The sequence below is a fragment of the Cervus canadensis genome, chromosome 7 (assembly GCF_019320065.1).
Source record: "Cervus canadensis isolate Bull #8, Minnesota chromosome 7, ASM1932006v1, whole genome shotgun sequence".
Classification (NCBI taxonomy): Eukaryota; Metazoa; Chordata; class Mammalia; order Artiodactyla; family Cervidae; genus Cervus; species Cervus canadensis.
Window position 1 is genome coordinate 325,590 of NC_057392.1, and position 12,422 is coordinate 338,011.

Consider the following 12,422-nt stretch of genomic DNA (forward strand, 5'->3'; position numbering starts at 1 on the left):
AACTTTACTTTCTCCTCTTTTGCTGGAGTTGGCAGGATTTATCCTTACTGGACGAGGCGGTACTCCGTCTGTGACCTTAACACGGGGCTCAGTGTACTTTCTGATTGATGCTGACACATTCCTTCCAGCGCCCCAGGAAGCTGCCGGTAACACCTACCACCTGCCAAAAACAACGCTCACAAACCTTGGTTGTTTTCAGTAAGATGGCTTGGCTACCCAATACCTCCCTCCGGGAGGCAGCTTTCCTCCTTGGGGATTTGGAGGGAACGCTTCTCTTGCCTTTAGACACACTCTCCCTAAGCCTGATGCTGTTCCTTGTTTTCAGAAGGTCTAACTGCAGTCCATAGTTGAGTCAAGGTCATTTAAGACACAACTTTTTACATTTAGCAAGATTAAAGACGACCTCACCACATGTTCGTGGAAACATACTTTGCATCCACTTACTGCACATGCGATATCCTTGGGCTTTTCCACTTTTGTACACTAACTCAATGCTCTCTGAAATTAGATCTCGCATTTAAATGTCCTTCTGTATTGCTTTTTTTTTTTTTTTTTAATTAAGATCATTTTGTCTTTTGGGAGTAGGTGAGTAAATAGGGCTCTTTCTGTTTGAATTTTACTTAAGCACAAGGACAGAAATTTCTATTTTAGGTCTACATTCCGAAGTTGACATTTGGTGTAAAACCTAATCAGTCTATGTAAGCAATACATTTGTCTTCATCTGTAAGTGTTTCAGAAAACTGCAGTGGAGTACGTTGCCCATCTTTCTACATTCCTGCCAAACAACAAACAGTACATGCTTTGTTAGCTTGAGAAACTTCAGCATTCAGATAGATTTTTGTCAGTTACAGGATACTTTTATTTTTCTCAGGTATATGTGATGGCTTCAAAGTGAGTTTCTCAACCCTTTGTGGTTCCTTTAAATTTGAACTAAAATTTTTTCATTACTTTACAATTATCTTTTAGTGTAACATCTAGATAAGAAAATGCCTTCAGCAAACTTGGAGACAAAGAATAATTCCCAGGAAAATGACTTTCTTTGCTGAAAACCCAAGGAAACTTACTGGGAAATAAAATAACCTCTAAGGGTTTTGCTGCTTTTAGAGGGACCTCTTCAGCCTTTGCATATTTTATTTCACTTCATTCTCAGCACTCCTTACTTTTTGTAGAAGACATCTCTTTGTGGTTGCGTTTAGGTTTACATTCAAAATCATCTTCCTTTCCTAATGTGACTTTTAAATTTCATGGAGGTGGACTGTAAAGTTTGAATGGATTGTGACATCAGAGAAGGAAATTTCAGATATGAATGCTTTTTTTTTTTCAGAAAGTGACCACATAAAACCCACTGCTGAAATCTGAAGACTGGTTGTGGTGAATGGGCATGGGAAATTCAGAATCACATAAATTCAGAAATATATTGACTTATAATAGGTGGAGCTCCTAGTTGCCAGTTTGATCATGAACTGTTGTATAAGTAGATGTGATAAGCTAATATATATATATAGATGGTACAGTGCTTGATAACATAGGGAGAATCATGGATTGTGTTCCATTTTCTTTCTAAAATATTACAACTGAAAATTGCTTAATTGAAAACTTACAGTGCTTGATAACATAGGGAGAATCATGGATTGTGTTCCATTTTCTTTCTAAAATATTACAACTGAAAATTGTTTAATTGAAAACTTTATGTCAGTATCAAGCATACTTCAGAACTCTGTGTTGTCTAGCTTACTCAATAGGAGGTGTTTAAGGAATACTATCATCTCTAACCCCCTATTTTTGCCAATATATCCCAGCTAGCCATGAAGAAATAGATTAGACCAGGGTTTTGTGGCCTTATTTACATTTTGAACCAGATAACTATTACATTTTACAATGTTTAGTAGCATCCTTTGTCTCCACCTATTGGATACCAGGAGCACCCTTCTTCAGGTGTGAATATGATATATGTCTCAAAATGGAAAATAATCATATGTCTTCCAAGGGACACAATTGCCCAGGATTGGGAACCACTGGATTAGACAAATCCACTTGTATTTGAGGCCATGTTGTATTATAGTATTACTAGGATGATGTTAGCCACTCTAAACTTCCCTGATGGTTCAGACGGTAGAGAATCTGCCTGAAGTTCAGGAGGTCCGGGTTCAATCCCTGGGTCAGGAAGATCACCTGGTGAAGGGAATGGCACCCCACTCCAGTATTCTTGCCTGGAGAATCCCATGGACGGAGGAGCCTAGTGGGCTACAGTCCATGGTGTCGCAAAGAGTTGGACATGACTGAGCGACTAACGCTTTCTTTTGGAAACAAATATTTATAGTGATTTTCAGTTTTTTCACTGTAGTAGAGAATGTACTGTTTGAATCACATTAATCAGTTTTTGGACTATAGTTTTTCCTAGCTTTGATGCTGTGTGTTAACTGAAGTTGAAAATACTGCTTTTTGTTCTCTTGACTGAGAGTTCTGCTATGTACTTCATTCATTCCTGTTTGATTGCCACTTTATTCTCAACATGGAAAGACTCTGAAGAGGATTTGGTTAAAAATAATCATTTTCTCCTAGAATCATTTATAGGAATTTTGCCTTAAAATTTTATTTCCATGGGAGCTTTCGAGTCAAAACCCTCCTAATGAGTGTCAGCAAATCAAGTTCATTCCCTAATTTATGTTTCCTGAACTTTTCTGCCTTCTCAGTGAGAGAAGGAAAACAGTGGATGTATTGCTGCCAAGGATTTCTAATCAAGTCTCCAGACATGGATCAACATTTTGTGTGTTTTCTAAGGTACCTTGACCATCCATGGTCTAAATTGGGCAGAAACCACGTCTTAGGGAAAAATGGAGGAAGTGGTTTCAGATGTTTCTGTCAAGACCAGTATTTTTCAAGCATGTTCATTTATAAACTCTTTAATTTACCCTGGCACATTCATGGAGGAAAGGGAAGGTTGTCCCTATCTGCTGATGTAAACTGGCAATTACGGGGTGGAGAGGAAAAGACCGAGGTCCTGGAGAAACCTCCAGAAGAAGAGAGGGAGGCTTGTCCTCTGTGTACTTTCTGTGTCCTGGGTTCCAGCCATATAGACTGACCAGCCTCTGCCTTGCATTCATATAAAAATAGACATATGAAACAATTCAGGAGAATGAGAGGACCGGAGATGAAAATGAAATTAAGATATCCTTTTCTACCCATCACATTGACTAAAGCATCTAAAAAATAAATTCTGATCACACCAACTGTTGTGAGGATGAAGTTTCAAACTGTCAATGGAAGCACAACACTTTTGGAGAAACATTAGTAATATCTGGTGAAATTGAGAATCAACATATCCTACAACCCTAGATGTACGTGTACATGTCTCTCAAATTTGTGTCTGTTCTCCTTGGAATTCTGTTCTTTATTTAAATCTAGCTCCTAAGAAATTCTTCCCCTTACTATCTTTTTTTTTTTTGGCTCTCTTTCTAACTTCTTAATGCTGTTGATTTATACAAACCATATCTGCTTTGTAAGATAGATGTTTATGTTTAATAAATGGTACATTCTTTGGCCTGAGGGTTGAGTCTTTTTCCTTTTTATGCTCCTCATATTACCTTTCCTGTTCTTTTAACACAAAGAAGATTCTCTGTTAACGTTTGATATGTTTCAGGCCACCTTGAAGAATTATGAAAAGTGGCATGCAGTCAATGGGATTGCTAGCTGTTTCTTTCCCTGGGGTTTTAACTAAATTCACTTTCTCTCCCTGGGACCCACACAGCATCATGATCAAGGAACTTACCCATGAAACATCAAGCTAGGTCTTGTTTCTGAACAAGTTTTTGGCAACTCTCCTCCACATGTGGCATTTTCTGCTCTACGTACCTTTCTCAATGTAAAATCACAGCTTCAAAAATAATTTCAGGTGTCTGGATACCATGATTCTCTTATAGACAGTGAAATGGATGTTTGGATGGTGTGTCATTTATAGAAGATCAGATAGCTGAAAGCAAAAGAAGAGGGCTTCTACCCTTTCTTCAGGCCACACTCCATGTCTTTCCTGACCATTGTTCTGTTGGACTTTTGGGACCTATGGGAAAAATATAGAAACTGGGCATCAGAGATCTGAAAGAAGCAAAAGGGCTACTTTGCTAAAGAGCACTAATTTGTAGGTTTGTGTAAGTGGAGGGGAAAGGGACAGAAAGAGCCTAAAGAAAACCCTTTGCTGATACTTGTAGCAAACTACAGCCCATGGGCCAAATCCAGTGAACTACAAACAGCTACTTGCTTTTGTATGGCTAGTGAGCTATTGATGGCTTTCATATTTTTAAAAAGCTGAAAAATATCAAAAGAAAAATAACATATCATGACATGTAAAAGTTATATGAAATCCAGTATTCAGGGTCCATAAAGATTTATTGGCTCATAGCCACATTCATTCATTAACGTATCATCTGTGCCGGGCCTGGTACTACAAGGCAGAGTGGAGTGGTGATTGTCACAGAGGCTGTATGGCCGGCACATTCGAAATTATTTCCTCAGGCCTGTACAGAAACCCTTTGCCCACTTTCAGGAAACGATGTTCCCACTTAAGCCATGTCTCCTGCAGATCTGCTGTTCCCCTTGGAAAGAGTCGGACTGTGGACAGTAGCAGCTGGCTCCGGCATTTAAGAGGGCTGTTTTTCATTTTAGACTTCGCCAGTGATTTCTGTGGCATTTTGAATTCAAACAGAGAGCTTCTCTGTTACATCTTTTTAAACCTGGTGTTCAATACTAACTAGACATGTACTTTGGTGTAAATAGTGTGCTTACGATACAAAATGAATAAAACACTGTTGTCCATTGGAAAGGAGATGCATATTTCTTCTTTAGAGCTTTTGTGTGTTCTAGATATTTGGTCTGGAAACTTGGTTATGAATTTGTGGCTTCATTCCTTGGAGGAAATATTTAGCACATTTACCAATGAGTATTCTTCTTCAACCATTGCTGTAAAACTTAGGCTAAACTGAAATTGCTGCTTTTAAAATGATGGATATATCCTTTTACATTTTACTTCTTTGCATTTGCTGCAGTGTTTGCCTCACTAAACTAAACTTAAATAACAGATCTAATTTTAACAACAATTGAGATTTTAATTAGCCAAGAAATAGTTATGCAGAGGAATAGAATTATAAATAGTGTATTATGATTTGTTGTCATTATGCTGCTTACTGTGTTTTTAAAAACTGAAACATAGTTGATTTGCTACTTACTACCTTACAGTCTATTATGTTGCAACCTGTGTTTGATTATGGTGCTGCTGAGTTTATTACTACCCTCTTAACCGTGTCACAAGAGTGCTCCTTTAAAAAATACTGATTATGATAAAATAAAATTACAGAAACCTTAAATTAGTTTTAATGTTTCCCATTCAGGATAACTTTATTTAAAACAAAATTCCAAGACTGGAGCTATGTTATTTTATACTTGGGGGAAAAATTTCCATTTCATGTTTGCTTCTGTGTGTTGAAAGAGACAAATCAACATCTGTTAATGATTTTGATTTAGTTTTTAAATATAAATCTCTTAAAAAAACTAATTCAGGTGAGTGCGTTTACATATTTAATTACTAGATGGATTGATAAGTATTTTTCAGGCCTTGGTTATGTTAGTAGTATATTGTAGCAGTTTTTTGGAAAATAACAATCATTTTTTATTCTGATTGAAATATGAATATATCTCCTGCCTTAAATTTATTTCTTAAAGATGTGATTATTTGCAAAGATGCTTAATTTGTTAGTGTGGACATATACGTTGTTTACTCTTTATATTCTGCTACAAAAAAATTTGGTTTAAAATTTAGTTTGTATAGGGTTGGAATTACATTTTATTTAGTTAAGGAGAAAATTTTGAATGAATGGTGAATAGATAATCTTTACTTTATAATCAAAATCTTCACTAGAAATAGAAGAAAACACATTGTAATTTCATGCTTATTATTGTTAATACATTCTCTAAAACTTTTAATACAAATAAGAATTTTCACGGACATACAGCTAAAATGAGGGGGCTAAATGGTCAGGAAAAGTGCTTCTTCTAGCAAACATGATCAAATTTATAAAATGGGATACAGTTATAATTAAAACTCATTTGTTATGTTGACTTTAATATTACTTATATTATTTTGAATGCATAGACGTCCTGGTGTTACTACATTAAACGATCATCTACTCATTTACTTTAGGGTTACATACTCAAATTTTTAAAAGGACTTCTGTTTATTTTTCTAGTTACTGCTAATCTATTTCAACATTTCTTCCACGGAGAGAGAGAGAGGATTTTCCTCTGGTAAAAGTGCTGTGGTTCTACTTTTCTAATGATGTGAACATTATCCGGTAAAGATTCTTATGGCAGGAAGGAACTTGCAAGCATACACAGTTTTCATTGCTCTCATCACCAGCCCCGTTCAGACCCAGATATTCAGGGGCACTAAGGGAACACTGAATATGTATCATGCCATGCAGCTTCACTCTGCGGGCACAGCAGCAAGTGGAAGAAATACGTGGAATCCTGGCAGCCTTGAATTCCTGATTCTGGGGCATTGTTCAGAAAAAGCCCCAGAAACTCTGCATCTTAGTTCCAGTGACACAGATCCCCAACATAGAGCCAGTGTCCCATCAGTGAGGCTCTGTCATAGACTAGTCTGCTTTACTGGTTTGAAGTTACAACCTTTACAGAGCCTAAGTTGCTAATTACTTATAGGTGCTACATATGTGGCTAACATATTATTAACCAGAGACTTATTAATACGTCTTTTGTTACCCAAGTGTTATTGACTGTAAACTTTTCAATATTCACTTACATAACAAATTGCTGGCCACAGGCATTGATTCCTGCTTTAATCCCCTGGTCAATAATGTGCCAGGAAGGAAGCCATTTACTTTTAGATTTTTAAAATGCACTCTCAAACTGATTCTTTAAACATTTAATCCTTTCTTCCTGGGTCTAGGAGTATACTAAACACCAGTGGCTATTTTAGCTTGCCAAAGAAAAAAAGCAAATATATTAATAGAATTAATTTCTTTTTTTTTTTAGTTACCTGGCTAACAGTTTGCAGGCAGAAAGATTCAGATGACCTCCCTAATTCAATTCCCTGGGGAAGTCCTACAGTGCTGCTCTGCAGATGGTAAACCAGCCCTCTGATGGGATTTTCCAGTCCTGCCTAAGCCAGCTCTGAGGCCCCTTGTCTTCCAAGGCTCCCCGCTCCCCGTTCTCCTGCACTACCACAACTGTGACCAGAGAGCCTTGCTCGTCTAGAGCCTCTGAAATTCCTGCCGGCCATGTCTAGAGAGGGACAATTCTCCTTTTCTTCTTAGTTTAAACAGGGTTGGAATTTTTTAAACATTGACATTACTAGGTAACCAAGAGCAAAACAAAACAAAACCCCAAACTGGAAAACCACCAAAAGCAAAGCAACGAACATACAAAGTAGAGACTCACAGTTCTTGCCCTATTCTGACTTTAGTTAAAGGCCTGCATACCTGGCACATCCTTAGGGATTTATAGATTATGTGTCTTTGCTCAGCTTTCCTTTCTCCACTCTTCCATCCCAATTCTCAGTTATTCTCACCATTTTATTTTACCCAGACAGATCTTTTTTTTTTCCAGGGTTGGAATCCACAAAGTCCATAATTAGATAAATGTTATTGTTGTTCAGTTGCTAAATTGTATCCAACTCTTTGCGACCCCATGGACTGCAGCGCCCCAGGCTTCCCTGTCCTTCATTATCTCCTGGAGTTTGCTCAAATTCATGTTCATTGAGTTGGTGATGCCATCCAATCATCTCACCCCTGTCACCCTCTTCTCCTCCTGCCCTCAATTTTTCCCAGCATCAGGGTCTTTTCCAATGAGTTGGTTCTTTGCACCAGGTGGCTAAAATATTAGTAGGTTGTAAGATAATAAAAAATATACCTTTAGTTTGGTCTCTACTCCCCAGTTCCTGCTAATATTTGGTCTTTGAGCCTGGTTTCTGACATAAAACTGCTAAAAACCCTTGTAATTTCCTGAGTGATAAGAGTGTCTGACACAGAGTTCCTGTATCTCTTAGAATTTCCTGGGTGATAGGAGCATCTTTTGTTCTAATGAGATAACTCCTCGTAGGCTCATGAATGGGACGGGTCACTAGAAAGACCAGACTATCATTAGACGCTTGAAACTTTCAGCCCTACCCCTCCATATTCTGGAGAGAGAGAGGGTTTTGAAAACCAGTTAATAATTGACCTTGCCTATGGGATGAAGCCTCTATCAGTTCAGTTCAGTGGCTCAGTTGTATTTGACTCTTTGCAACCCCAGGAATCACAGCGTGCCAGGCCTACCAGCCCATCACCAACTCCCAGAGTTTACTCAAACCCGTGTCCATCGAATCAGTGATGCCATCCAGCCATCTCATCCTCTGTCATCCCCTTCTCCTCCTCCCCCAATCCCTCCCAGCATCAGGGTCTTTTCCAATGAGTCAACTCTTTGCATCAGGTGGCCAAAGTACTGGAGTTTCAGCTTCAGCATCAGTCCTTCCAATGAACACCCAGGACTAATGTCCTTTAGGATGGACTGGTTGGATCTCCTTGCCCTCCAAGGAACTCTCAAGAGTCTTCTCTAACACCACAGTTCAAAAGCATCAATTTTTCAGTGCTCAGCTTTCTTCACAGTCCAACTCTCACTACCATACACGATCAAACATCATAGCCTTGACTAGATGGACCTTTGTTGTCAAAGTAATGTCTCTGCTTTTTAATATGCTGTCTAGCTTGGTCATAACTTTCCTTCCAAGGAGTAAGCGTCTTTTAATTTCATGGCTGCAGTCACCATCTGCAGTGATTTTGGAGCCCAGAAAAATAAAGTCAGCCACTGTTTCCACTGTTTCCCCATCTATTTCCCATGAAGTGATGGGACCAGATGCCATGATCTTAGTTTTCTGAATGTGGAGCTTTAAGCCAACTTTTTCACTCTCCTCTTTCACTTTTATCAAGAGGCTTTTTAGTTCCTCTTCACTTTCTGCCAGAAGGGTGGTGTCATCTGCATATCTGAGGTTATTGATATTTCTCCCAGCAATCTTGATTCCAGCTTGTGCTTCTTCCAGCCCAGCGTTTCTCATGATGTACTCTGCATATAAGTTAAATAAGCAGGGTGACAATATACAGCCTTGACGTACTCCTTTTCCTATTTGGAACCAGTCTGTTGTTACATGTCCAGTTCAAACTGTTGCTTCCTGATCTGCATATAGGTTTCTCAAGAGGCAGGTCAGATCGTCTGGTATTCCCATCTCTTTCAGAGTTTTCCTCAGTTTATTGTGAGCCACACAATCTGAGGCTTTGGCATAGTCAAAAAAGCAGAAATAGATGTTTTTCTGGAACTCTCTTGCTTTTTTGATGATCCAGCGGATGTTGGTAATTTGATCTCTGGTTCCTCTGCCTTTTCTAAAACCAGCTTGAACATCTGGAATTTCACGGTTTACATATTGCTGAAGCCTGGCTTGGATAATTTTGAGCATTGCAATTGTGTGGTAGTTTGAACATTCTTTGGGATTGCCTTTCTTTGGAATTGGAATGAAAACTGACCTTTTCGAGTCCTGTGGCCACTGCTGAGTTTTCCAAATTTGCTGACATATTGAGTGCAGCACTTTCACAGCATCATCTTTCAGGATTTGAAATAACTCAACTGGAATTCCATCACCTCCACTAGCTTTGTTCATAGTGATGCTTTCTAAGGCCCACCTGACTTCACATTCCAGGATGTCTGGCTCTGGGTGAGTGATCACACCATCGTGATTATCTGGGTCATGAAGATCTTTTTTTTGTACAGTTCTTCTGTGTATTCTTGCCATCTCTTCTTAATATCTTCTGCTTCTGTTAGGTCCATACCATTTCTGTCCTTTATCAAATCCATTTTTGCATGAAATGTTCCTTTGATATCTTTAATTTTCTTGAAGAGATCTCTAGTCTTTCCCATTGTGTTGTTTTACTCTATTTCTTTTCACTGATCACCGAGGAAGACTTTCTTATCTCTTCTTGCTATTCTTTGGAACTCTGCATTCAAATGGGAGTATCTTTCCTTTTCTCCTTTGCTTTTTGCTTCTCTTCTTTTCACAGCTATTTGTAAGGCCTCCTCAGACAGCCATTTTGCCTTTTTGCACTTCTTTTCTATAGGGATGATCTTGATCCCTATCTCTGTACAATGTCATGAACCTCAGTCCATAGTTCATCAGGCACTCTATCAGATCTAGTCCCTTAAATCTATTTCTCACTTCCACTGTATAGCCATAAGGGATTTGATTTAGGTCATAGCTGAATGGTCTAGTGGTTTTCCCTACTTTCTTCAATTTTAGTCTGAATTTGGCAATAAGGAGTTCATGATCTGAGCCACAGTCAGCTCCCGGTCTTGTTTTTACTGACTGTATAGAGCTTCACCATCTTTGGCTGCAAACAATATAATCAACCTGATTTCGGTGTTGACCATCTGGTGATGTCCATGTGTAGAGTCTTCTCTTGTGTTGTTGGAAGAGGGTGTTTGCTATGACCAGTGCATTCTCTTGGCAAAACTGTATTAGCTTTTGCCCTGCTTCATTCTGTACTCCAAGGCCAAATTTGCCTGTTACTCCAGGTGTTTCTTGACTTCCTACTTTTGCATTCCAGTCCCCTATAATGAAAAGGACATCTTTTTTGGGTGTTAGTTCTAAAAGGCCTTTAGGTCTTCATAGAACCATTCAACTTCAGCTTCTTCAGCGTGACTGGTTGGGGCATAGGCTTGGATTACCGTGATATTGAATGGTTTGCCTTGAATACGAACAGAGATCATTCTGAGACTGCATCCAAGTACTGCATTTTGGACTCTTTTGTTGATCATGATGGCTACTCCATTTCTTCTAAGGAATTCCTGCCCACAGCAGAAGATATAATGGTCATCTGAGTTAAATTCACCCATTCCTGTCCATTTCAGTCTGCTGATTCCTAGGATGTCGACATTCACTCTTGCCATCTCCTGTTTGACCACTTCCAATTTGCCTTGATTCATGGACCTAGCATTCCAAGTTCCTATGCAATATTGCTCTTTAAAGCATCCGACCTTGCTTCTATCACCAGTCACATCCACAACTGTGTATTGTTTTTGCTTTGGCTCCATCCCTTCATTCTTTCTGGAGTTATTTCTCCAGTAGCACATTGGGCACCTACCAACCTGGGGAGTTCTGACCTTGGAAGTGGGGTAGCTCATCTTGGCCACCGCCCCTGACCTTGGACGTGGGGTAGCTCCTCTGGGCCTCTTCTGCGACGTCGCAGACTGGCACTCTCTGTCGCCACCCCTGACCTTGGTAGCACTTCACAGTCATGCTTCTGCGCGGTCCGTTGCAGCCAGTGCGCTTCTGCAGAACGCCTCTATAGAGATCCCCAAAGTACAGCACTTGGAGTGCTTCTGAATCTACAAACCAGGAAGGTGGTATAAAGTTGACTCCATGGCGACAGAAGCTCTCACCCTTGGGACCCTGTAGACCTCTCCCTGTGTATTTCTTCATCTTGCTATTCCTTTGTATCCTGTAACACATATCTTCTGTAATAAATGGGCAGTAGTAAGTCAACTATTTTCCTTGGTTCTCTGAGCCTGCTAGCAAATTACTGAGCCCAAGGAGAGGAGTCTTGGGAACCTCTGATTTGTAGCAAAGTCAGGCAGAAGTTGTGGATAACCTGGGATCCTTCTGCTTGTGATGGTATCTGAAATGGGAATACTTATGGGACTGAGTCCTTAACCTGTTGGGTCTGTGCTAATTCTGGGTAAATCGAATTGAATTCCAGGACACCCGGGTGACATGGGAGAAAGGGTCTGTGTGGGTGACAATTAATATTTGAAAATTTAATTCAATGAGTATTAATTGAATGTCTAGTCTGTGTTCTGATTTGACTTATGTGGAGAAAAAGTAGAAAACCATGAAAAACAAAAGCTCATCAGGCTCAGTGTGGTTCCACATTGAAATTCTAAGCTGCTTACATGGAAAATAATGTGTATTAAAACTGAACAAATTAAAAGGGCACTTATGATGAAGTGGCCTGTTGGGAAGACCATAGACATCTGGGCATCAGGAAACCTACATCTAAGTTCCAACCCTTTCACTCACTAAGAGCCAGTTACCTTTCTTCTCCAGACTTCTTTGTAATGTATGCTCTCTAGTTCTCTTATTTGATGTTTCTGAAATTCTAAATGTCAGGATGTGTAGTGGAGACAAAGTGCCTCAGGAATCAGAAAGAGGCCTCAAGGAAACTATCAATGTTTTTGTTAGGCCAAAGAAAGCATAGATACAAAGTTGTTTGTATTTTCAGATTTTAATTATTCTGTCAGAAGCTGGATTTAGGCTTTGATATTGTTTTTTTCTAAATAACTTTTGAGTTAGAGGTAAGTAAGTAAGGCCAAGAATAACGAGAATTAAATTTACA

General features: G+C 39.2%; 1 protein-coding gene across 2 annotated transcripts in view; it reads left to right on the forward strand.

The window, feature by feature from the left end:
• The window catches only part of PLOD2 (procollagen-lysine,2-oxoglutarate 5-dioxygenase 2), a 122,371-nt gene that overhangs the window by 847 nt on the left and 109,102 nt on the right, over positions 1-12,422 (forward strand). The window lies entirely within an intron of this gene.